This window comes from Coregonus lavaretus, assembly GCF_964263955.1.
Source record: "Coregonus lavaretus genome assembly, contig: HAP1_SCAFFOLD_113, whole genome shotgun sequence".
Taxonomy (NCBI): Eukaryota; Metazoa; Chordata; class Actinopteri; order Salmoniformes; family Salmonidae; genus Coregonus; species Coregonus lavaretus.
This window is the reverse complement of record NW_028158022.1, coordinates 798,748-822,775: the sequence shown is the minus strand read 5'-3', so window position 1 is coordinate 822,775 and position 24,028 is coordinate 798,748. Positions and strand designations below refer to the sequence as shown.

Genomic DNA, 24,028 nt, shown 5'->3' with positions numbered 1-24,028 from the left:
GCACTCTAAAATGTGCAGTTTTTTCACACAATACAATGCCACAGATGTCTCAAGATTTGAGGGAGCATGCAATTGGCATGCTGACTGCAGGAATGTCCACCAAAGCTGTTGCCAGAGAATGTTAGGTTAATTTCTCTACCATTAGCTGCCTCCAATGTTGTTTTAGAGAATCTTGCAGTATGCCCAACCAGCCTCACAACTGCTGACCACCGTGTATGGCGTTGTGTGGGCGTGCGGTTTGCTGATGTCAATGTTGTGAACAGAGTGCCCCATGGTGGTATCGGGGTTATGGAATGGGATGGCATAAGCTACAGACAACTAACACAATTGCATTTTATCGAAGGCAGTTTGAATTCACAGAGATCCAATGACATGATCCTGAGGCCCATTGTTCTGCCATTCATCCACCTCCATCACCTCGTGTTTCAGCATTATAATGCACTGCCCCATCTCGCAAGTATCTGTACACAATTGAACATGCTGAAAATGTCCCAATTCTTCCATGGCCTGCATACTCACCAGACATGTCACCCTTTGAGCATGTTTGGGATGGTCTGGATCGACGTGTATCACATCTTGTTCCAGTTCCCGCCAATATCCAGGAATGTTGCACAGCCATTGAAGAGGAGTGGGACAACATTCCACAGGCCACAATCAACAGCCTGATTAACTTTATGCAAAGGAGAAGTGTCCCGGAGGAGGCAGCGGCAGCTACCCACTTCTCCAGTGCTTCATTTGTAAATTGGGCGGTGCCGGAACCAAAAGTGAGCCCAGAACGGATTAAAAAAAAAAAAACTTTATAACAAAGCATTGCATGCATTATCATGGCTTTCGCGTACGGGCATAGAGCAGTGGTGTGGAGCCGCTTGCAGAAGTTACACACATTTCATGCAATTCTAATTCAGTTTAGATGACAAGACTTTTGCAGAATCTTTTTTAATACCTCACAAAGGGCCAAAATGACAGGTTACTTTGACACTGAGAATCTGAGATCAATAAAAACGACCTTGTCTTGAATCCATCAATAGCCGAGGCCCCTAAGTGTGCAGAGAAACACATTGTACAACATGAGGAGGAAGATATAGTCCTAAAAAAGCTTTCCAGTTTCACTGCCTCACCCAATGATGTGCAGCTCACTCACCGGCCAAAAGCTTATCTCTCTCTTGCTTTACTTTTTTAAACAATGCTGTTCACTCAATAGGCCTATTTGGAAGTTGTTAATTTGGTAACATACAGACATTAGTATTTTATTTTCAGCAGGATCCATTTGCTTTACAACCTGTGTTTTCCAGCGATTGTATTATAAATATTTGCTAAAGGCCTGTTTTGGCTGCATGCTGTTAACTGACAGATTTGCCACACGTTAGGCATGCCTTGTGATTTGGCTACACACAATCCACAGCTAGGCTATTTTTTATTTTTTTATTAGCTATGGATCCTCTGTGGTGAAATTCTAGTCTTACTCCTGGTGTAGTATTGGGAATTATTTAATTTCTTTCTGAACAGACTGCAGAGTGCTGCAGCACCTCCAGCACACTTCCCACAGCTATTATTCTATTAGGAGATAAATAATGAAGTGCAATGCAGGAGAGAAGAGAGTTGCCGGCTTATGTCTATAACAGCACAGAGAGGGAGAGAGATCATAGGAAGTGAATGTCATTGTATTTCTGTGAGAGATACAGGCGTGCTTCTCTCTCTCACCACAGCAATGGCCACGCCTTGGTCTAGGCTACAATGTTGCGCAAACCATAAACCCGGGACGGCCTGACATTAACCAATTCTTAGAATATCACGCATGGCCTGCATACTTCCATGGCCTGCATACTCACCAGACATGTCACCCTTTGAGCATGTTTGGGATGGTCTGGATCGACGTGTACCACAGCTTGTTCCAGTTCCCGCCAATATCCAGGAATGTTGCACAGCCATTGAAGAGGAGTGGGACAACATTCCACAGTCCACAATCAACAGCCTGATTAACTTTATGCAAAGGAGAAGTGTCCCGGAGGAGGCAGCGGCAGCTACCCACTTCTCCAGTGCTTCATTTGTAAATTGGGCGGTGCCGGAACCAAAAGTGAGCCCAGAACGGATAAAAAAAAAAAAACTTTATAACAAAGCATTGCATGCATTATCATGGCTTTCGCGTACGGGCATAGAGCAGTGGTGTGGAGTGCTGCAGCACCTCCAGCACACTTCCCACAGCTATTATTCTATTAGGAGATAAATGATGAAGTGCAATGCAGGAGAGAAGAGAGTTGCCGGCTTATGTCTATAACAGCACAGAGAGGGAGAGAGATCATAGGAAGTGAATGTCATTGTATTTCTGTGAGAGATACAGGCGTGCTTCTCTCTCTCACCACAGCAATGGCCACGCCTTGGTCTAGGCTACAATGTTGCGCAAACCATAAACCCGGGACGGCCTGACATTAACCAATTCTTTTTATTACTATAGGTATGTGTTATGACGAGTTTCTCTGGCATCAAGTAATTCAGTATGCAAGAGAATAGTTCAACACTTAGATGGAGAGTTGGTTCAAAGTATTTAATATTACAGTACCAGATTCACATGACAAGCGGTACCGGCGTAGCCTATTGTCATCTGAATGACTTGCATAGAAAACCTCTTAGTTTAGATAATGATTTTCCGAGCTAATTCCATCCAACAGTTGCCAACCATTATTGAGTGTCACTCCTCGCCACATATAGGATCACCCTATATGGTATCGTGTTGCACCCTAGTCAGGATATTCCATCACATACTCCTTCTAAGATTAGCACCAGTGGCCCCCCAGCTATCTTGGCCCGCATACCTTCTGGCACCCACCAGTGACAGAAATAAATACATGGAATGTATGTCATCCTCCAAATCCTTATGCAGCTCTCAATATTCCAAACATTAACTAATACTTTATAAAAGACGTAATATCAGTATGTAATAGCACGTTTAAACTTTCTAATATCGAAAGAACATGTCATACAATGCTAGGTAACAAATCCGTTAAGGTATTATCACGTTTGGTAAAGGTTTGATGTGTTATTTTTATGTCAAACTGAGTAAACCTGGTAACTATTTTACAAGTCACATAGCTAGATACTTTGGGTTTGTCTGAATGGATGTACATCATTTCCTCAAGGTGATTTCATAAAGAATCCATTTATTTTTGATTTCAGAGTTTGTTTTGCATTTTTGGTTTTGTGTAAAATTAACGAGCTGGTAAAAATGGCGCCGCCCACGCGGTCAGCGTCAATGGACTTCAGTGCAGCAGAGAGACAATTTCAGGGTTGCACTAATGTTTTGAAGCTGAATGTAATGATTATAAGTTTTCTAATAATAATATAATATGCCATTTAGCAGACGCTTTTATCCAAAGCGACTTACAGTCATGTGCGCATACATTTTTACGTATGGGTGGTCCCGGGGATCGAATCCACTACCCGTTACAAGCGCCATGCTCTACCAATTGAGCTACAGAGGACCACGTGTACTAATATTCAGACACATTCAGTTGTTTCTGTATTTATCGATAAATGTTACTATGGTGTGAACGGAAAATACAATTGTTTTTTGATTGAAATAATACAGTGACTACAAGGTTATTCAGGAAAATAGTACATAGTGCTGCCTAAAACAAACAGTGACCTTGTACTAAATGGCTTTTTTCATTTATGCATTTACTGTACCAGTCAAAAGTTTGGACACACCTACTCATTCAAGGGTTTTTCTTACATTTTACTATTTTCTACATTGTAGAATAATAGTGAAGACATTTAAACTATGAAATAACACCTATGGAATCATGTAGTAACCAAAAAAGTGTTAAACAAATCAAATATATTTTAGATTTTAGATTCCTCAAAGTAGCCACCCTTTGTCTTGATGACAGCTTTGTAGAATATTTAATCTACAATGTAGAAAATAATACAAATAAAGATAAATAGGTGTTCTAAAACCTTTGACTGGTACTGTATGTGAATTTGGAAAAATCTGCTATAGGTTAAGTACCGGCACCTCAAATATCTAGTGCTTGAGCTCCTGTTCCTCTTATAGAATGTTAGCTCAACAGTATTGTGGAGCTCCTGCACCTAAATATAAACAGTACCGGCACCCAAAATGAGTACCTGCACCTATTTCAGTCAAAGTCAAGCACTGAATTAGATAATTTAAGAAGAAATATAATATATTTTTAGAGAATAAAGAAAGTGCCAGAACTGTCAGGACAATAACTTTTTGTGTCTGTTTCTCATTGTTACTACAGGACGACTAGAATTAAATCTGAGGCCGGTAACATCAATAGTGAGGACAAACCCAACCTGCCTCTCTCCTTCCACACTGAGTCCAAACCTACAGTCACTGGGTCCTGATTGTGACAGTGGTGCCCAGTTTGCACTGCAGGGTCCACAGATGGCATCAGTGAAGCTGGAAGACTGCAGTCAAACACTGGAGCTGAATGTCAACATTAAAGATGAAGAAGAGGAGAAGATTGGGAAATCTGTTTCTCATGGTAAGAGCAGGTTCTATCTAACTAAGTTTGTGTTATTAATTCCAACTTCCCAATGTGCATGAAAAGTTGCAGTAGAACTGTTTCATGATGAACTGTTTCAATGAGAAGGTAGATATTATTTCATGCCACTGACACTTACATGGTTTGACACCAGTATTGCCAGCATTTGTTTTATTCACTGGGCTATCTGGAGTGCTCAGAGTGTAGACTAAAGAAGTGAAGTAGACAAACTGCCAATGTTTTAAAGTTCTATTAAAAGAGTCTGTGTAGTTACTAACCCTTGTGATAGTGAGTGGACGATGATATGGCTTCTACATCTGCATTGCTTGCTCTTTGGGGTTTTAGGCTGGGTTTCTATAAAGCACTTTGTGACAACTTCTGATGTAAAAAGGGCATCATTAAATACATTTGATTGACATGTATATCACACCAACTGACTGGTTCTTCTGATGTTGTTCACACAGGAGACCATGTTGAGACATTCTCTACATCCAGAGAGCAACTGCAGGAAGATCACAGAGCTAAGAGATCTCACCACTGCCCACATTGTGAGGCGAGTTTCTCAATTCTATCAAAGTTAAAAGTACACCTACAAATACACACAGGAGAGAATCTGAATTCCTGTACTGACTGTGGGAAGAATTTCACAACATCAAAGGCTCTGACCGTTCATCAGAGAGTGCACACAGGAGAGAAGCCTTATTCCTGCTCAGACTGTGTAAAATGCTTCATAACATCAACTGAGCTAAAACGTCATCAGAGAACACACACAGGAGAGAAGCCTTATTCCTGCTCAGACTGTGTAAAATGCTTCATAACATCAACTGAGCTAAAACGTCATCAGAGAACACACACAGGAGAGAAGCCTTACTCCTGCTCTGACTGTGGGAAGAATTTCTCTCGACAGGAAAGCTTAACATTGCACCAAAGGATGCACACAGGAGAGAAGCCTTACTCCTGCTCTGACTGTGGGTTGAGTTTCTCTCATCTGGGCAACTTAAAAAATCATGAACGTATACATACAGGAGAGAAGCCTTACTCTTGCTCTGACTGTGGGTTGAGTTTCTCTCATCTGGGCACCTTAAAAAATCATGAACGTATACATACAGGAGAGAAACCTTACTCCTGCTCTGACTGTGGGTCGAGTTTCTCTCATCTGGGCACCTTAAAAAATCATGAACGTATACATACAAGAGAGAAGCCTTACTCCTGCTCTGACTGTGGGAAGAGTTTCTTTCGACTGAGCCATTTAAAAGCACATGAACGTATACATACAGGAGAGAAGCCTTACTCCTGCTCTGACTGTGTAAAATGCTTCATAACATCAACTGAGCTAAAACGTCATCAGAGAACACACACAGGAGAGAAGCCTTACTCCTGCTCTGACTGTGGGAAGAGTTTCTTTCAACTGGGCCACTTAAAAACACATGAACGTATACATACAGGAGAGAAACCTTACTCCTGCTCTGACTGTGGGTCGAGTTTCTCTCATCTGGGCACCTTAAAAAATCATGAACGTATACATACAGGAGAGAAGCCTTACTCCTGCTCTGACTGTGTGAAGAGTTTCTTTCAACTGAGCCATTTAAAAGCACATGAACGTATACATACAGGAGAGAAACCTTACTCCTGCTCTGACTGTGGGTCGAGTTTCTCTCATCTGGGCACCTTAAAAAATCATGAACGTATACATACAGGAGAGAAGCCTTACTCCTGCTCTGACTGTGTGAAGAGTTTCTTTCAACTGAGCCATTTAAAAGCACATGAACGTATACATACAGGAGAGAAGCCTTACTCCTGCTCTGACTGTGTAAAATGCTTCATAACATCAACTGAGCTAAAACATCATCAGAGAACACACACAGGAGAGAAGCCTTACTCCTGCTCTGACTGTGGAAAGGTTTTCTCTCAAATAGGCCATTTAAAAAGACACCAAGGTAAACATAAAACGAGAGAAGGCTTACCACTGATCTAAAAACAGCTAATCTGCAAGGTCATCAGAGAACACACACAGGAGAGAATCCTTACTTTTGCTCTTAATATGGCAAGAGTTTCTCCCGATTGGCAAATTAAAAACACCAAAATTACACACTGGAGAGAAGACTTATTACTGCACTGACTGTGAGACGAGATTCTACAGATTCGGCAATTTAAAAGACACCAACGTATGCATAAGAAGTGGTAGTGGTCAAAGACAAGACCACAGAGGGGACTCCATCCTCGATCTGATCAACACAACCCACTGTACTTGCTCCTCTCAGATCCAGTGATCACAAATGTCTGCTGTTCTCTCCAAACACAACATCAGGAGGGAGAAGAGAGGTGCAGCGGAAAAAAGGACATCTGGTAACCCAGAACAGAAAGGAGACCTTTGCACGATATAAGGCCAGTCAGTACTGACTGGTCTGCCATTTTTGAGGTGGAGAGCATTGATGCAAAGGTGGAGATGTTCAACTCCTGCATTCAAACTGCACTTGATGTATGTATGTCAATAAGAAATAAGAAAACAACAAGACTGGACAAGCCCTGGATGACTGAAAGAATAAAGGCTGCCATCAGGAAAATACAGAATATTTTCAACAGATGGGGAGAAACAATGACATGGAGAAAATACAGAAACACAGTGCAAATGCATATCAAGGAAGCAAAGACAAGCTACTATAAAACTGAAATCCAGGACCTAAAGAAGAAAAACCCTAAGGAATGGTGGGACTTCATTAACAAAGGACTGGGACCAAAGAAAACATCAGGAGGGAGAATACAGGTCGAGGGAATTGAAGACGACGACATGGCTTTTGTTTTGAATGGCTTCTTTGCTGAGGCATGGACAAGCACCACACCTCTTGCCATCTTCCCCCTGCCCATGTCTACAAGGCAGGTTGAGCTGTGCAGCATTGGCCAGTTAAAGCAAGCTCTGACCTGACTCAGCCCACGTAAAGCATGTGGGCCTGATGGCATTCCAGCCTGGCTACTAAAAGAGCATGCAGAAGATCTAGCCCCTGTCATGAAACACATTGTTAACACCTCCTGCTGGCAGGGGACAATTTTATCTGAGTACATGAATCAGTATGACTACCTCCCAAAGTCCAGCACTACTACCGCCCTTGTGAAAGCCACACACTCCTGGCTGACAGCTACAGACTCCATAAAACCAACAATGGTGAGTGTGTTACTTGCTGATGTGTCCAAAGCCGTTGATCGAGTCGATCACGCAAAGTTCCTGCAACATCTGTCTGACATTGAACTGTGTCCAAGGTTACTAGCCTGGCTCCACAGCTACACCACCGAAAGAGGGCGGAGGGTGATGCCAACTGGCACATTTAGAAAACCTTTTTGACTGTTCTTGCCAGTAATGTCCTACTGAAGATCTGGTCACAGTCTATACTACACTGGCCAGACCTTGTCTGGAATATGGTGGAGTGCTGTTAGTTGGATGCAGTAAAAAGCAGCAGGCCCAACTAGACAGGGTGCAGAGGAGGGCCTTGAGGATCATCTCCAGAGGTGGAGCAGTCCAACCACAGCTCCCGTCACTGCAGAGCAGGCGAGAACAGGCTGCAGTGCACCTGGTGAAGGACATGCACACTCTTGACCATCCACTGAATGACCTGCTCCCTCCAAGAAGAGGTAACTGCACCACCAGGCTCCTGAGAAACAGCCACAAACTGTCCTGTATAACTGCCTGTACAAACCGCCCGTGAAACGCCACTCTACCCACTGCTATCAGACTGCATAACAACTCCAGCTCTGAAATAGTTTTCCCCAAAACTCTTTTTTTTCCCCAATAACATTTTAATATTTCAATTTCCATCATAAAAAATGTCCTGTAATGTTCCAAGTGTTCTGTATTCTACTTATGTCACGTATTGTGTTGTGTATTTAACAGGTAGCCTAGTGGTTAAGAGTGTTGGGGCAGTAACTGAAAGGTCGCTGGTTTGAATCCCGAGCCAACTAGGTCAAAAATCTGTCATTGTGGCCTTGAGCAAGGCAATTAACCCCAATTGGTCCTATAAGTCGCTCTAGATAAGAGCATCTGCTAAATTACAAATATGTAATGAAAAATCATGTTTGTACATGAATTTGTGCTGGGCAACCTCTTCTCTTGTGCATAAATATAACAAACTGTTTAAAGTGAAATAGTTAGTGTCTATACAGTGCATTCTGAAAGTATTTAGACCCCTTGACTTTTTCAACAAAAAAATATGTTACAGCCTTATTGTAAAATTGATTTTATTTTTATTTTGTATCCCTCAATCTACACACAATATCCCATAATGACAAATCGAAAACAGGTTTAGACATTTTTGCAAATTTATTAGAAATAAACAACAGATGCCGTATTTACATAAGTATTCCAGACCCTTTGCTATAAATCTCGAAACAAGATTCTCTGGTCTGATGGTACCAAGATTGAACTCTTTGGCCTGAATGCCAAGCGTCACGTCTGGAGGAAACCTGGCATCATGCCTACGGTGAAGCATGGTTGTGGCAGTATCATGCTGTGCGGATGTTTTTCAGAGGCAGGGAGACTAGTCAGGATCGAGGGAATAATGAACGGAGGAAAGTACAGAGAGATCTTTGATGAAAACCTGCTCCAGAGCGCTCAGGACTTCAGACTGGGGCGAAGGTTCACCTGGCCCAGCCAGAGCCCAGACTTGAACCCGATTGAACATCTCTGGAGAGACCAAAAAATATCTGTGCAGCAATGCTCCCCATCCAACCTGACAGAGCTTGAGAGGATTTGCAGAGAAGAATTGAAGAAACTCCCCAAATACAGGTGTGCCAAGCTTGTAGCGTCATACCCAAGACGACTTGATGCTGTAATCGCTGCCAAAGGTGCTTGATGAGGGGGAAAAAACGATTTAATCAGGAAACGTATGATCTCTGAAATTACAAACAAAGGTTTCTGTACCAAATATTAAGTTCTGCTTTTCTGATGTATCAAATACTTATTTCATGCAATAAAATGCAAATGAATTACTTAAAAATCATACAATGTGATTTTCTGGATTTTTGTTTTAGATTCTGTCTCTCACAGTTGAAGTGTACCTATGATAAAAATTACAGACCTTTACATGCTTTGTAAGTAGGAAAACCTGCAAAATCGGCAGTGTATCAAATAATTGTTCTCCCCACTGTATCTGGCCAAGCTATCATTGACAAGGTATTGGCACCCCATGTATATAGCCAAGCTACCATTGACTAGGTATTGGCACCCCATGTATAGCCAAGCTACCATTGGTCATCGTGTATTGATTCCTCATGTTAGTCTTTTTTCGTATTATTATAATTTATGTTCTCCATTGTTGGTCAACATTTCACTGTTAGTCTACACCTGTTGTTTACCAAGCATGTGACAATTAAAATGAAATGACTATGTATTTGTGTAAAATGTGTTCTAAAGCTATACTGAAAACAAATATAAACTTGACATGTAACGTGTTGGTCCCATGTTTCATGAGCTGAAATAAAAGATCCCAGAAATGTTCCATACGCACAAAAAGCTTATTTCTCTCAAATTTGGTGCACAAATTTGTTTCCATCTCTGTTAGTGAGCATTTCTCCTTTGCCAAGATCATCAATCCACCTGACAGGTGTGGCATATCAAGAAGCTGATTAAACAGCATGATCATTACACAGGTGCACCTTGTGCTGGGTACAATAGAAGGCCACTGAAATGTGCAGTTTTGTCACACAACACAATGCCACAGACGTCTACATGTTGAGGGAGTGCGCAATTGGCATGCTGACTGCAGGAATGTTCACCAGAGCTGTTGCCAGAGAATTGAATGTACATTTTTCTGCCGAGAATTTGGCAGAACATCCAACTGGCTTCACAGCCGCAGACTACGTGTAACTGTGCAAGCCCAGGACCTCCACATCTGGCTTCTTCACCTGCAGGATCATCTGAGATCAGCCACCCGGACAGCTGATGAAACTGAGGAGTATTTCTATCTGTAATAAAGCCCTTTAGTGGGGAAACAGCATTCTTATTGGGTGATGGGTGGGCCTGGCTCCCAAATGGGTGGGCCCATGCCTTCCCAGGCCCACCCATGGCTACGCCCCTGCCCAGTCAGGTGAAATCCATAGATTAGGGCCTAATGAATGTATTTCAATTGACTGATTTCCTTATATGAACTTTACCCTAGTAAAAGTGTTGAATGTTGTGTTTATATTTTTGTTCAGTTAGTTAAAATCTTACAAAAAAACTGATGATGAATATGTTTGGAAAACTGCATTGATCTGCCAATGAAAAAATAACTTTTGTACATGAATTTGTACTGGTCAACCTCTCCTCCTCTTTTGTATTCAGTTCTTCCATATTAGATCTGACAGTATGAATGGTTCTTATGGTTGTATTCAGTTCTTCTATATTAGATCTGACCGTATTAATGGTTCTTATGGGCTGAGTGCCTGGAGTGACTACAGTCATACCAAGTTTTCTTTGACCCTGTGATCTCACCAGGACAGAACCACCAGATGACAACAGTTTTAGTCATTTAGCAGACGATCTTATCCAGAGCGACTTACAGTTAGTGAGTGCATACATTTTCATACTGGCCCCCCGTGGGAAACGAGCCCATAACCCTGGCGTTGCAAGCGCCATGTTCTACCAACTGAGCTACAGGGGACTTACAACACACATACATTTGCTGTAGAACTGTTTCATGGGGTGTGAAAATATATGTAATCAAAACTACTGGATATCTTTAGAAGGAAAGTTGTTCTACAATTTTCTTACACTTTGAAAATGTGAAATAGTTTTTGTATGTTGGCAAGATAAAAACAATATTTAATCTCTATTAAGATTTAAGCTTGCAAAATGTAAAGGGGTGTGTAGACTTTCACTGTGACTGTATACATACCATTGACTTGCAATGGATTTGTGCCACAAATGCTAAAAAGTTAGCATTTTAAACAATAGTAAGATAAACAATATATGCCCAGGACTATATTGAGGGACAGACTTTTGAAATGCCCTGTTGATTATGTAAACAGTATTGTAGAACTCTGGCATTGATGGTCCATCTGAGGGTGAGTCATTGATATAAATGCTCAGAGTAAAAGAGCTGTGAACTCACCTGTGATGGCCCACGTCTACCACAACCTTTCCTGTTGTGTTTGTAAGCACCACAGCATTTTAGGCAGCCATTGTTCAAAATGTGTTCTTACATACAGTACAATGGGAGGGCGTGTGGAATGAACAGGGGAGAACCAGGAGTTTGATCTCTGACTTCTATTTAGGACTGGGATCCCTCTGTGGGCCGGCCTTTTCAGAATATCTCTCAATTCTCTTTTAAACATGCTAGAAACCTAAAGGACAGCCTAGTAAGAGCAGATTAATATGTTCCCCCTCAGCATTTCCTATCCACCCTCCCCTCAAATCATTGAGAGAACTGTAATGTGATGACCAAGGGGGATTTCTTTCTTCACCCTCATACTGGAAATAAAATGTATGTCCTGGGTAGAATTTCCTGTAAAACAAAATGTGTGGTATATTTCCTGATGTGCCCATGTGGCTATTATTATGTTGGAAAGTCTAAGAGAAATGTGAAAGTTGAGAGAGCAACTCCCCTGCAGTGTTGCCAACTAATTTCCAGGGGAAGTTGTTAGAGGCAGGTCAATGTGTTGCTAAAAGTCGCTAAATGACGTTGTGATGTCATTACGTGATGACATCATTACATTTTAGTCATTTAGCAGACGCTCTTATCCAGACCGAAATACAGTTAGTGAGTGCATAAATTTTTCGTTATAACATAAAACTGCGTCATTACGTAGAATACACAATAACGTTATTCAAATTGACTGGCCATCTCGCCTACAAATATGATTTGACATTTGTTAGTTTAGATTTGTTTGTTTATTATCACATATTTTTATTTGTAAAAGTAATTTGAAACGTAACACATTTATATGATCAGATATTTTTATTTTTAAACACAACACATTGAATTATTGAACAATTACACATTACACATTATTGAACAATTACATTTTATTTATTTTCTTATTAACTAGTAAACCTACACATTCTGAACAATTATAGTCTCGAGCAGTGTATTGGTAGTTAGTTAACATGCTACCTAACTGATCAACAATTATAGGTACAAGCTAATAACAAGGTATATATGCTATCTTATTGAACAAGCAACTTAACTCAAATAATGATGTGTGCGCTAGGCATCTCTCTCCAGCTCTCTCCAGGTTGTTGTGCTGCTTGGCTGGCCTGCTGCTGCCTGTGCACGAGCTGAGCGCCTGCTGCTGACGTCACTCACAATGCACTTTTGCAGCCAGCCATGTGTGTTGTGACTGAGTGTGTGACAGATAAAATCGTTTATGTGTCATTTAGAGGTAAAATGTGTGCATTTCAGTGTTTGAGTCACTTTTCAAAAGTTGCTAAAAGTTCCAAATAAGTTTTTTAAAGTAGCTACATTTGTTGCTAGGTGCTGTTTATAATATGGCGAGTGGAGTTTATAAGTAAATAAGTTGGCATCACTGGGCGGCTTGCCCACACACCACCATACAGTTGATCAATCTGTTGATTGTGGCCTGTGGAATGTTGTCCCATTCCTCTTCAGTGGCTGTGTGAAGTTGCTGTATATTGGTAGGAACTGGAACAAGCTGTGGTACATGTCGATCCAGCCCTCCCAAACATGCTCAATGGTTGACATGTCTGGTGAGTATGCAGGACATGGAAGAACTGGGACATTTTCAGCTTCCTGAAATTTTGTACAAATCCTTGCGACATTGGGCCCTGCATTATCATGCTGAAACATGACGTGATGTCGGCAGGACAATGGGCCTTAGGATTTTGTCATGGTATCTCTGTGCATTACATTTTCCATTGATAAAATGCAATTTTGTTCCTTTTCCGTAGCTTATGCCTGCCCATACCATAACCCTGACACTAACATGGGGTACTGTGTTCATGACATTGACATCAGCAAACCGCTCGCCCACACATCACCATACACATGGTCTGCAGTTGTGAGGGTGGTTGGGCATACTGCCAAATTCTCTAAAACAATGTTGGAGGCGGCTTATGGTAGAGAAATTACCATTAAATTATCTGGCAACAGCTCTGGTGGACATTCCTGCAGTCAGCATGCCAGTTGCATGCTCCCTCGAAACTTGAGACATCTGTGGCATTGTCAGTGGTAGAAAAAGCACCCAATTGTCATACTTGAGTAAAAGTAAAGATACCTTAATCGAAAATGACTCAAGTAAAAGTGAAAGTCAACCAGTAAAATACTACTTGAGTAAAAGTCTAAAAGTATTTGGTTTTAAATATACTTAAGTATCAAAAGTAAATGTAATTGCTAAAATATACTTCACTATCAAAAGTAAAAGTAAACGTATAAATCATTTCAAATTCCTTATATTATGTAAACCAGACAACACCATTTTATTTTTTACATTGTATTTATGGATAGCCAGGGGCACACCAACACTCAGACATAATTTACAAACTAAATGTGTGTTTAATGAGTCCGCCAGATCAGAGGCAGTAGGGATGACCAGGGATGTTCTCTTGATAATTGTGTGAATTTGACAATTTTTCTGTCCTAAGCATTCAAAATGTACTTTTAGGTGTCAGGGAAAATGTATGGAGTAAAAAGTACATCATTTTCTTTCGGAATGTAGTGAAGTAAAAGTTGTCAAAAATATAAATAGTAAAGAACAGATACCCCAAAAAACGACTTAAGTAGTACTTTAAAGTATTTTTACTTAAGTACTTTACACCACTGGGCATTGTGTTGTGTGACAAAACTTCATATTTTAGAGTGTCTCCCTTATGGGGTATCTTATATATCCCAGCTTTACATAGGGTGGTAGATAGGCTTATCCTGGCGTAACGTTTTGATGACAATGTAATTCTCTCTAGGACAAGGTGACTTTGATCAATATATTCACCTGCATTCACCCCCCAAAAATGAAACGCTAATTAGCTGCTAATGTGGCTATCATAAAGAACTACAAATGCCATGATGATCTGGACCAGACTGCCGAATCGAGGCAAAGGTAAGAATCTCTGGGTAAACTATCCAATGTTAGCTAAATGTAGTAATGAATGAATAGGCTACTTTTGTTTAAATAGCCAATTCTGAGAACTGTCTTGTGCAAGTTTTAAATTGACACAATACCTGTTAGCAAAGGTGTCAGCTAGAGATGACGTGCAGGAGATTGCAGTGATTTGTTGTTTTGCATGATGTCTACTTTTATGGTAATTAACATTTTGTAATCTGAGAGGAAATAGAGCCGAATATATTGATAAAAGTCACCTTGTCCGAGAGAATTTACATGATTATCAAAACGTCACGACAAGGTAAGCCTACGCAAAACACAGCCCTTATTATAAGTGTTTCTAAAATGAATTAAAATGAAAAATGAATGGTGCAAAAACGACTGGAACCATTTCCCTGTTACCCCGCTAGTTTTTTGGGGGGTATTATGACACCTCCACTGTGGGGCTCGATATGGCTACCGCAGTAAGGGGGAGTGGGTGTGTCGAAAGGAAAGTAGTGGGCTTCTGGAAAGGACTGGGTGTGTCTACAGGAAATAGTGGGCGTCTGGAAAGGAGTGGGTGTGTCATAAGGAAAGTAGTAGGCGTCTGGAAAGGACTGGGTGTGTCTAAAGGAAAGTAGTAGGTGTCTGGAAAGGAGTGGGTGTGTCTAAAGGAAAGTAGTGGGCGTGTGGAAAGGAGTGGGTGTGTCTAAAGGAAAGTAGTGGGCGTCTGGAAAGGAGTGGGTGTGTCTAAAGGAAAGTAGTGAGCGTGTGGAAAGGAGTGGGTGTATCTAAAGGAAAGTAGTGGGCGTGTGGAAAGGAGTGGGTGTGTCTAAAGGAAAGTAGTGGGCGTGTGGAAAGGAGTGGGTGTGTCTAAAGGAAAGTAGTGGGCGTCTGGAAAGGAGTGGGTGTGTCTAAAGGAAAGTAGTGGGCGTCTGGAAAGGAGTGGGTGTGTCTAAAGGAAAGTAGTGGGCGTGTGGAAAGGAGTGGGTGTGTCTAAAGGAAAGTAGTAGGTGTCTGGAAAGGAGTGGGTGTGTCTAAAGCGCTATAGGTTAGATGGTTTTGATTGAGCTGTGTTTTTTCTCGTCCATTTCTTACCATGCAACTACTGTATTTTTTCTTATAATGTCATTGATTGGCTAAATGGAAGGCAGTACCCATACAACATGATGATTACATCACCAGTTAGGTACCTAGCCAGTAGCCACATTGCAACATGGTGGACTCCCAGCAAGGGACTAGCTAGCTAGCTAGATAATTCAGCCTAATGCTATTTCAACATGTTTTTGATGATATCATTTATGTAAAGATTTGCCAGTGGATATCTGTATTGGTAGACTCATTAATTCCTGTTTAGCTATAAACCTTTTTCCGATGTGATGTCATTCTTCGGATTTCATCACTCAATTATCTAAGGTTAGCTAATGTCACCCATATAGCTACTAATGTCACACGTTGCATTCATCCTAGCTACTGTACTATCAACTGGCTTGCTATATTAGGTAGCTCTAGATGCGAGGGGAAACTTCATATATTTGTATTATCTATAAAGATGATAAAAAGGCCATTAGGTAGCTAGCTAGGTTGAAACTGCTGGGGAATAGCTATCTAGATAGCTAACTCCCACTATCAACTGAGTTCAATGTATCTAAGGATATATTTATAGAAATAAACAATATATGTTCTAGTCATATTTTAAAGATGTAAGCACATAACACCCAGACAGATGAAGAACTTCAGTGACCTGAGCATCAGGAAAATCTCCCTGTTCTTCAGGTTTATTCTGAGTTTATTCAGGAAGGCACACATGTTAGATAACTACAGACGTGGGTTCGATCCCAGGCTGTGTCATCGCGCTCTTGCGACTCCTTGTGGCGGGCTGGGCGCCTGCAGGCTGACTTCGGTCGTCAGTTGAACAGTGTTTCCTCCGACACATTGGTATGGCTGGCTTCCGGATTATGGGCGTTATGAAGCGCTGTTTGGCAGGTCATGTTTCGGAGGACGAATGACTCCACCTTCACCTCTCCCGAGCCCGTTGGGGAGTTGCAGCGATGAGACAAGATCGTAATTGGATCCCAATTGGATATCACGAAATTGGGGAGAAAAAGGGGCAAAACAATTTAAACACTTGAGTAAATGAGGGATACAAAGTATATTGAAAGCAGGTGCTTCTACACAGGTGTGGTTCCTGAGTTAATTAAGCAATTAACATTGCATCATGCTTATGGTCATGCATACAAAATGCTGGGCAGGCAATTTTTTTGGCTACCATGGCTATGCCCCCATATGATGACAATGCCCCCATCCACAGGGCATGAGTGCCTGAATCGTTTGATGAAAACTATACAAACCATATGCCATGGCCGTCACAGTCACCAGATCTCAACCAAATTGAACACTTATGGGAGATTCTGGAGCGGCACCTGACACAGCTTTTTCCACCACCATCAACAAAACACCAAAGGATGGAATTTCTCGAAGAAGAGTGGTGTCACTTCCCTCCAATAGAGTTCAGACACTTGTAGAATCTATGCCAAGGTGCATTGAAACTATTCTGCCTCATGGTGGCTCAACGCCCTATTAAAGACACTATGTTGGGGGTTTCCTTTATTTTGGCAATTACATGTAGATCCACACACGTTGTTTTCTATTTCATGCAGAATTGTCATCTCATTGTTCCTTAGGGAGCTCGTTCTATAATACAGACGTTGATGATTTCTGTCCCAGGTAGTTGCAAAAATCTGGTAACTTTCCCCAAATTCCCTTGTTTTCCAGAAAACCCGGTTGGAAGGTTTCCTGAATCAGGAGGGAATAAACAGGAAATCTGGAATCTTCAAACAGGATTTCTGGAAAACCTGGGGATTATGGGAAAGTTGGTGGATTTTTGCAACTCTAGTCCCAGGAGACTGAACTGTGGGCACGTTTTTATTCCTGCCTAGCACAAACATCTCATTCAACTAATCATGGTCTTCCATTTAGACCACAATTAGTTGAGTGAAGTGTTAGTAGAGTGCTGGAACCTGGACACTCCTGTGTAAACTGTGGCTGTCTTGACTACAATTGTCTAAATACAGGTGCCATGTTTTCTTTTGCTAATCCATGCAGGTTTGTCATCTCATAAGGAGTGGAGAAGCCCTATGCACCATAAACCTAAATACTGGAGTAACTTCCTGTCAGAGAAACTGTGATTAGAGGGTTAGACAGGAGGCGCTGGGCCAATGGGAGGTCACGGGTGAGGGCTTGGGGGTCAGAGAGAGTGGGCTAGTATGTTTAACATGGCCCGGTGCCCCGGGTGGGTGGAGTTTGCACATTTTAGACCATTCCATTGGTCCTTATGTGAAATCTCCACCAATCTGGGCCACCAAGCCATGCAAAACGAACTGGCCCAGTAAGAGGGAACATTACAGACATGAAGATAGAACTCCCCCAACACTCCTCACATTGAGTTGCTGCATCTGATTTAAAGGCCCCCTTATAGTCCTCAATAATCAACAATGTAATACTTATTACAGGTTAACTCTCTAGCTTTCATTCACACTCAGTACTTCTATCCATCCCTCTCCAGGTGCTAAAGACAGAACATTCCAAGGACCTCCAGAGCGTTCTGACCAATTACCTGCCATCTCTCCAGAGCACAGAGAAGTAGGCTCCATTTGTAATAGTATACTGATGCAACTTCACTAGTGCTGTCTGTGTGATATAGCAGATAATCAAGGTCTTCACTAGTGCTGTCTGTGTAATATAGCAGATAATCAAGGCCTTCAATAGTGCTGTCTGTGTGATATAGCAGATAATCAAGGCCTTCAATAGTGCTGTCTGTGTGATATAGCAGATAATCAAGGTCTTCACTAGTGCTGTCTGTGTGATATAGCAGATAATCAAGGTCTTCACTAGTGCTGTCTGTGTGATATAGCAGATAATCAAGGTCTTCACTAGTGCTGTCTGTGTGATATAGCAGATAATCAAGGTCTTCACTAGTGCTGTCTGTGTGATATAGCAGATAATCAAGGTCTTCACTAGTGCTGTCTGTGTGATATAGCAGATAATCAAGGTCTTCACTAGTGCTGTCTGTGTGATATAGCAGATAATCAAGGCCTTCACTAGTGCTGTCTGTGTGATATAGCAGATAATCAAGGTCTTCACTAGTGCTGTCTGTGTGATATAGCAGATAATCAGGTCTTCACTAGTGCTGTCTGTGTGATATAGCAGATAATTCAGGGTCCCTGGTTGGGTTTATTGTACTTCAGAACTCATGCTCTCTCCCTCTAAAAGTCTCTCAGACTTGAATAAAAATGTGTTCCTCCCCCTGTCCCCAAGTGAGTCTGCTTGGCCATGGAACTCCAGAGCAGCATATAAAAAAACATGCCACCCTGATGCCAGCAGGCCGTTCCCTGAGGAAGGATGCAACGGTCAAGGCTTTCAATGGTCACATTTGGGGGATGACTAAATGCAAAATAACTTTTTCATAGCATATTGGTCTTCACATTTTTACTATGGTAACTTAAACAACATGCAGACTTTATCAATCAAGACAACACTTAGAGCTTATAATTCAAAAGTTCAGAAATCATGTCTCATGTCCAGGGTGAATAACACTTTTATTCATGTGTATCAGACATTTACATTACATTTTAGTAACCCACAACCCTGGCGTTGCAAACATGACATGCGTCAACTAAAATATACACTGAATGTACAAAACATTAGGAACACCTGCTCTTTTCATGACAGACTGACCAGGTGAATGCTATGATGCCTTATTGATGTTACCTGTTAAATCCAATTTAAATCAGTGTAGATGAAGGGGAAGAGACAGGTTAAATAAGGATTTTTAAGCCTTGAGACAATTGAGACATTGTGTTGTGTATGTGTGCCATTCAGAGGGTGAACCGGCAAGAAAATATTGAAGTGCCTTTGAACAGGGTATGGCCTTTAATGTAAAACAGTGTGTGTTCGTTTTTCATGTTATTGGTTTTGTGTAAACATGTATAATCTTACGAGCTGTTAAAATGGCGTCCTCCATTTTGATGTTCGTTTAAAGTCCACGTAGAAGATAATGGCCCCTATCAGATATTTATGTAGTTGGTGCAGTATATTATTTTACTGTAGTAAATATACATTGGGTGGTCGGGGTTGTTCGAGCCCTGAATGCTGATTGGCTGAAAGCGTACACCACAGGTATGACTAAATATATATATATATATTTTTTTTTACTGGTCTACATATGTTGGTAACCAGTTTTATAATAGCAATAAGGCGACTCAGGCGTTGCGTCGTGCCTAACAGCCCTTAGCCGTGGTATATTGGCCATATAACACACCTCCTCGGGCCTTATTGCATAAATATACATGAGTTCTAATTTGGAAAAGTATTTATTAGCTTACAATTGTACAATTTCTGCTTCCTGCATATAACCACGAAGACGGCCGGAAAGGCCCTAAAGCAAGATCGTAAATGGTGAGCCTACTGTAGCCTACAGTCCATGGTAAACTGGTGCGCACCAAGTTGCACTATACGTTTTAGTATTTGATTTGGAGAACCTCAAACTCAACTTTTAGAACAATATTACAGTATTATAAAAATGGATTTATGAGTTTGTAATTTGTGAATGTTTTCTGGGGGTGCTCAAGTTAATATTATATGCATTTCAAGCATTGAGAAATAGCTGCTATATGCCCATTAACGGACTTCAGTGCAGTAGCTCTCAAAATCCCTTCTCCGTATGTAGGGTTTTCAGCCATTACATTCGTCCACATTTGGCTCTGTGTAAACTACAATTCCGATGCTCTGTTTTAACATTGAGAAACGTCAATACTCATCACTTTCACAAACATACAGTGAGGGAAAAAAGTATTTGATCCCCTGCTGATTTTGTACGTTTGCCCACTGACAAAGAAATGATCAGTCTAATTTTAACGGTAGGTTTATTTGAACAGTGAGACACAGAATAACAAAATAAATCCAGAAAAACGCATGTCAAAAATGTTATAAATTGGGAAATAAGTATTTGACCCCCTCTCAATCAGAAAGACTTCTGGCTCCCAGGTGTCTTTTATACAGGTAACGAGCTGAGATTAGGAGCACACTCTTAAAGGGAGTGCTCCTAATCTCAGCTTGTTACCTGTATAAAAGACACCTGTCCACAGAAGCAATCAATCAATCAGATTTCAAACTCTCCACCATGGCCAAGACCAGAGAGCTCCCCAAGGATGTCAGGGACAATATTGTAGACCTACACAAGGCTGGAATGGGCTACAAGACCATCGGCAAGCAGCTTGGTGAGAAGGTGTCAACAGTTGGTGAGATTATTCGCAAATGGAAGAAACACAAAATAACTGTCAATCTCCCTCGGCCTGGGGCTCCATGCAATATTTCACCTCGTGGAGTTATAATGATCATGAGAACGGTGAGGAATCAGCCCAGAACTACACGGGAGGATCTTGTCAATGATCTCAAGGCAGCTGGGACCATAGTCACCAAGAAAACATTTGGTAACACACTACGCCGTGAAGGACTGAAATCCTGCAGCGCCCGCAAGGTCCCCCTGCTCAAGAAAGCACATATACAGGGCGGTCTGAAGTTTGCCAATGAACATCTGAATGATTCAGAGGAGAACTGGGTGAAAGTGTTGTGGTCAGATGAGACCAAAATGGAGCTCTTTGGCATCAACTCAACTCGCCGTGTTTGGAGGAGGAGGAATGCTGCCTATGACCCCAAGAACACCATCCCCACCGTCAAACATGGAGGTGGAAACATTATGCTTTGGGGGTGTTTTTCTGCTAAGGGGACAGGACAAATTCACCGCATCAAAGGGACGATGGACGGGGCCATGTACTGTCAAATCTTGGGTGAGAACCTCCTTCCCTCAGCCAGGGCATTGTAAATGGGTCGTGGATGGGTATTCCAGCATGACAATGACCCAAAACACACGGCCAAGGCAACAAAGGAGTGGCTCTAGAAGAAGCACATTAAGGTCCTGGAGTGGCCTAGCCAGTCTCCAGACCTTAATCCCATAGAAAATCTGTGGAGGGAGCTGAAGGTTCGAGTTGCCAAACGTCAGCCTCGAAACCTTAATGACTTGAAGAAGATCTGCAAAGAGGAGTGTGACAAAATCCCTCCTGAGATGTGTACAAACCTGGTGGCCAACTACAAGAAACGTCTGACCTCTGTGATTGCCAACAAGGGTTTTGCCACCAAGTACTAAGTCATGTTTTGCAGAGGGGTCAAATACTTATTTCCCTCATTAAAATGCAAATCAATTTATAACATTTTTGACATGCGTATTTCTGTATTTTTTTGTTGTTATTCTGTCTCTCACTGTTCAAATAAACCTACCATTAAAATTAGACTGATCATTTCTTTGTCAGTGGGCAAACATACAAAATCAGCAGGGGATCAAATACTTTTTTCCCTCACTGTATCTCACTGGTCATTCCCAAAGCCAACACCTCCTTTGGCCGCCATTCCTTCCAGTTCTCTGCTGCCAATGACTGGAACGAATTGCAAAAATCTCTGAAGCTGGAGACTCTTATCTCCCTCACTAACTTTAAGCATCAGTTGTCAGAGCACCTTACCGATCACTGCACCTGTACACAGCCCATCTGAAATTAGCCCATCCAACTACTTCATCCCTATATTGTTATTTATTTTGCTCTTTTGCACCCCAGTATCTCTATTTGCACATAATCTCTTGCACATCTAGCATTCCAGTGTTAATACTATTGTAATTATTTTGCACTATAGCCTATTTATTGCCTTACCTCCATAACTTGCTACATTTGCACACACTGTATATATATTTTCTGTAGTATTTTTGACTATGTTTTTTTACCCCATATGTAACTCTGTGTTGTTTTTATTGCACTGCTTTGCTTTATCTTGGCCAGGTCGCAGTTGTAAATGAGAACTTGTTCTCAACTGGCTTACCTGGTTAAATAAAGGTGAAATAAAATAAATAAAATAAAAAAATGCGGAGCTATACAGAGCCTTCCGCATTGTTACAACACGGCGATGCCGTACAGAGCTCAATCTGGCCACCACCATTACGGCGCCTCCGACCACATTTTCGGATCAAGCATAAATTGCTTGCTGCCTTCTTCTTCTTCTTCTATAAAGATTTATGGAAGACTACACCTATTTGTGTATTGCCGCCACCTCTGTACGGGGTCCTCTTCTTTGATATTATGGCGGTCCGCAAACAAATGCTATTGGTGCATGCCGCCACCTACTGTTTTGGCTGTATATCAGCCCAAATAATTAACAAAATAATACAAAACAAAAATCAATGCGCTCCTTTATTCAGATTCAACTGCCAACGCCCATCCCTGCAGGTTCTGGGGCCTGAGAAAAAAATACCATCTTCGGACAGTATTCTTTACACCGTTTGGGCAGTGAAGTCATGGAAACCCAAAAACCTTTCAGCCGCTGATACTATTATGTCCAGTTTCTTGGACTTTTTGTTCGTTTGTGCAGTACAATTAATCACATGCGCGATAAACACCATAAAATGCACCTTCTTCACAATCAGCATATCAGTTTCCCTCAACTGTTGAACAACACTCTGAATCTCCCCAGTCTAGCTGCTTTATAAAACAATAATCTGTTCACGTTCATACGTGTAACAACGCGAGAACACGGACAAGCACTTCCTTCAGAAAAATAATGTTTGTAAAAACGTCAAAATAAGGGTCCTCATTTTGAAACTCATGAAATAAGTGTGGGAAAAAATGCTGTAATGTTGCAATAATACATTAAATTGGCCACCATGCAGTTTTTGTAATGTTCTATTGCCTAGGCCTACTGGTTCTCTGAAGCATCCTGAAGAGTTACCTTGTTGTATAATGTAAACCATTTACAACTGGAATCTATATTGATATTACAATAAGGTGTGTATATTGTTTTCTTATGAATACATTTCTTTCTTGTTGTCCAATAATTTTCACTTAGCAAAAATTACTGAATATCAAGGCAAAACTGATTGTGTGCTGATGAACAAAGGTAATGTTTACATGGTCCTATGTACATCCCAAATGGCACCCTATAAAGTACACTATCGGCCCTGGTCAAAAGTAGTACACTATGTAGGGAATAGGGTGCAATTTTAGGACCCAATCAGAGGACACCCACTCATGTATCATGGACAGTAGCTGTGAAGTGATACACATTGTTGCAGTGTGGTTTTTACTATGTTTATGAGCTTACTACTACAAAATATACTGTATTTCAACCATAGAAGTGGGCTAATTGGTTAAGGTAATTGAAAATAGGCCTAATATGGCTCTGGTGATTTGTCTGTCAGGGTGGGTGTGGTCTCCCATGGCATCACATTACATCACAATCATGATGTCATAAATGACTGTGTTCAGATATGTTGACAGCCTAAATGGTTTGCCATAGCGTTACTGTCACATTACGGCAACACTTAAGTTCAATTCAGGGTGAAAAGCGTTGCTATATTTTGGATGGTTAATTTTGAAGTGCTTGGTGGTAAGTGTGAGTAGTCCTACTTTGTGGCACAATTTAAT

General features: G+C 41.3%; 1 protein-coding gene across 1 annotated transcript in view; it reads left to right on the top strand.

The window, feature by feature from the left end:
• The window catches only part of LOC311124535 (uncharacterized protein), a gene marked incomplete at both ends in the record, with an annotated part of 76,735 nt that overhangs the window by 49,476 nt on the left and 3,231 nt on the right, over positions 1 to 24,028 (top strand). The window lies entirely within an intron of this gene.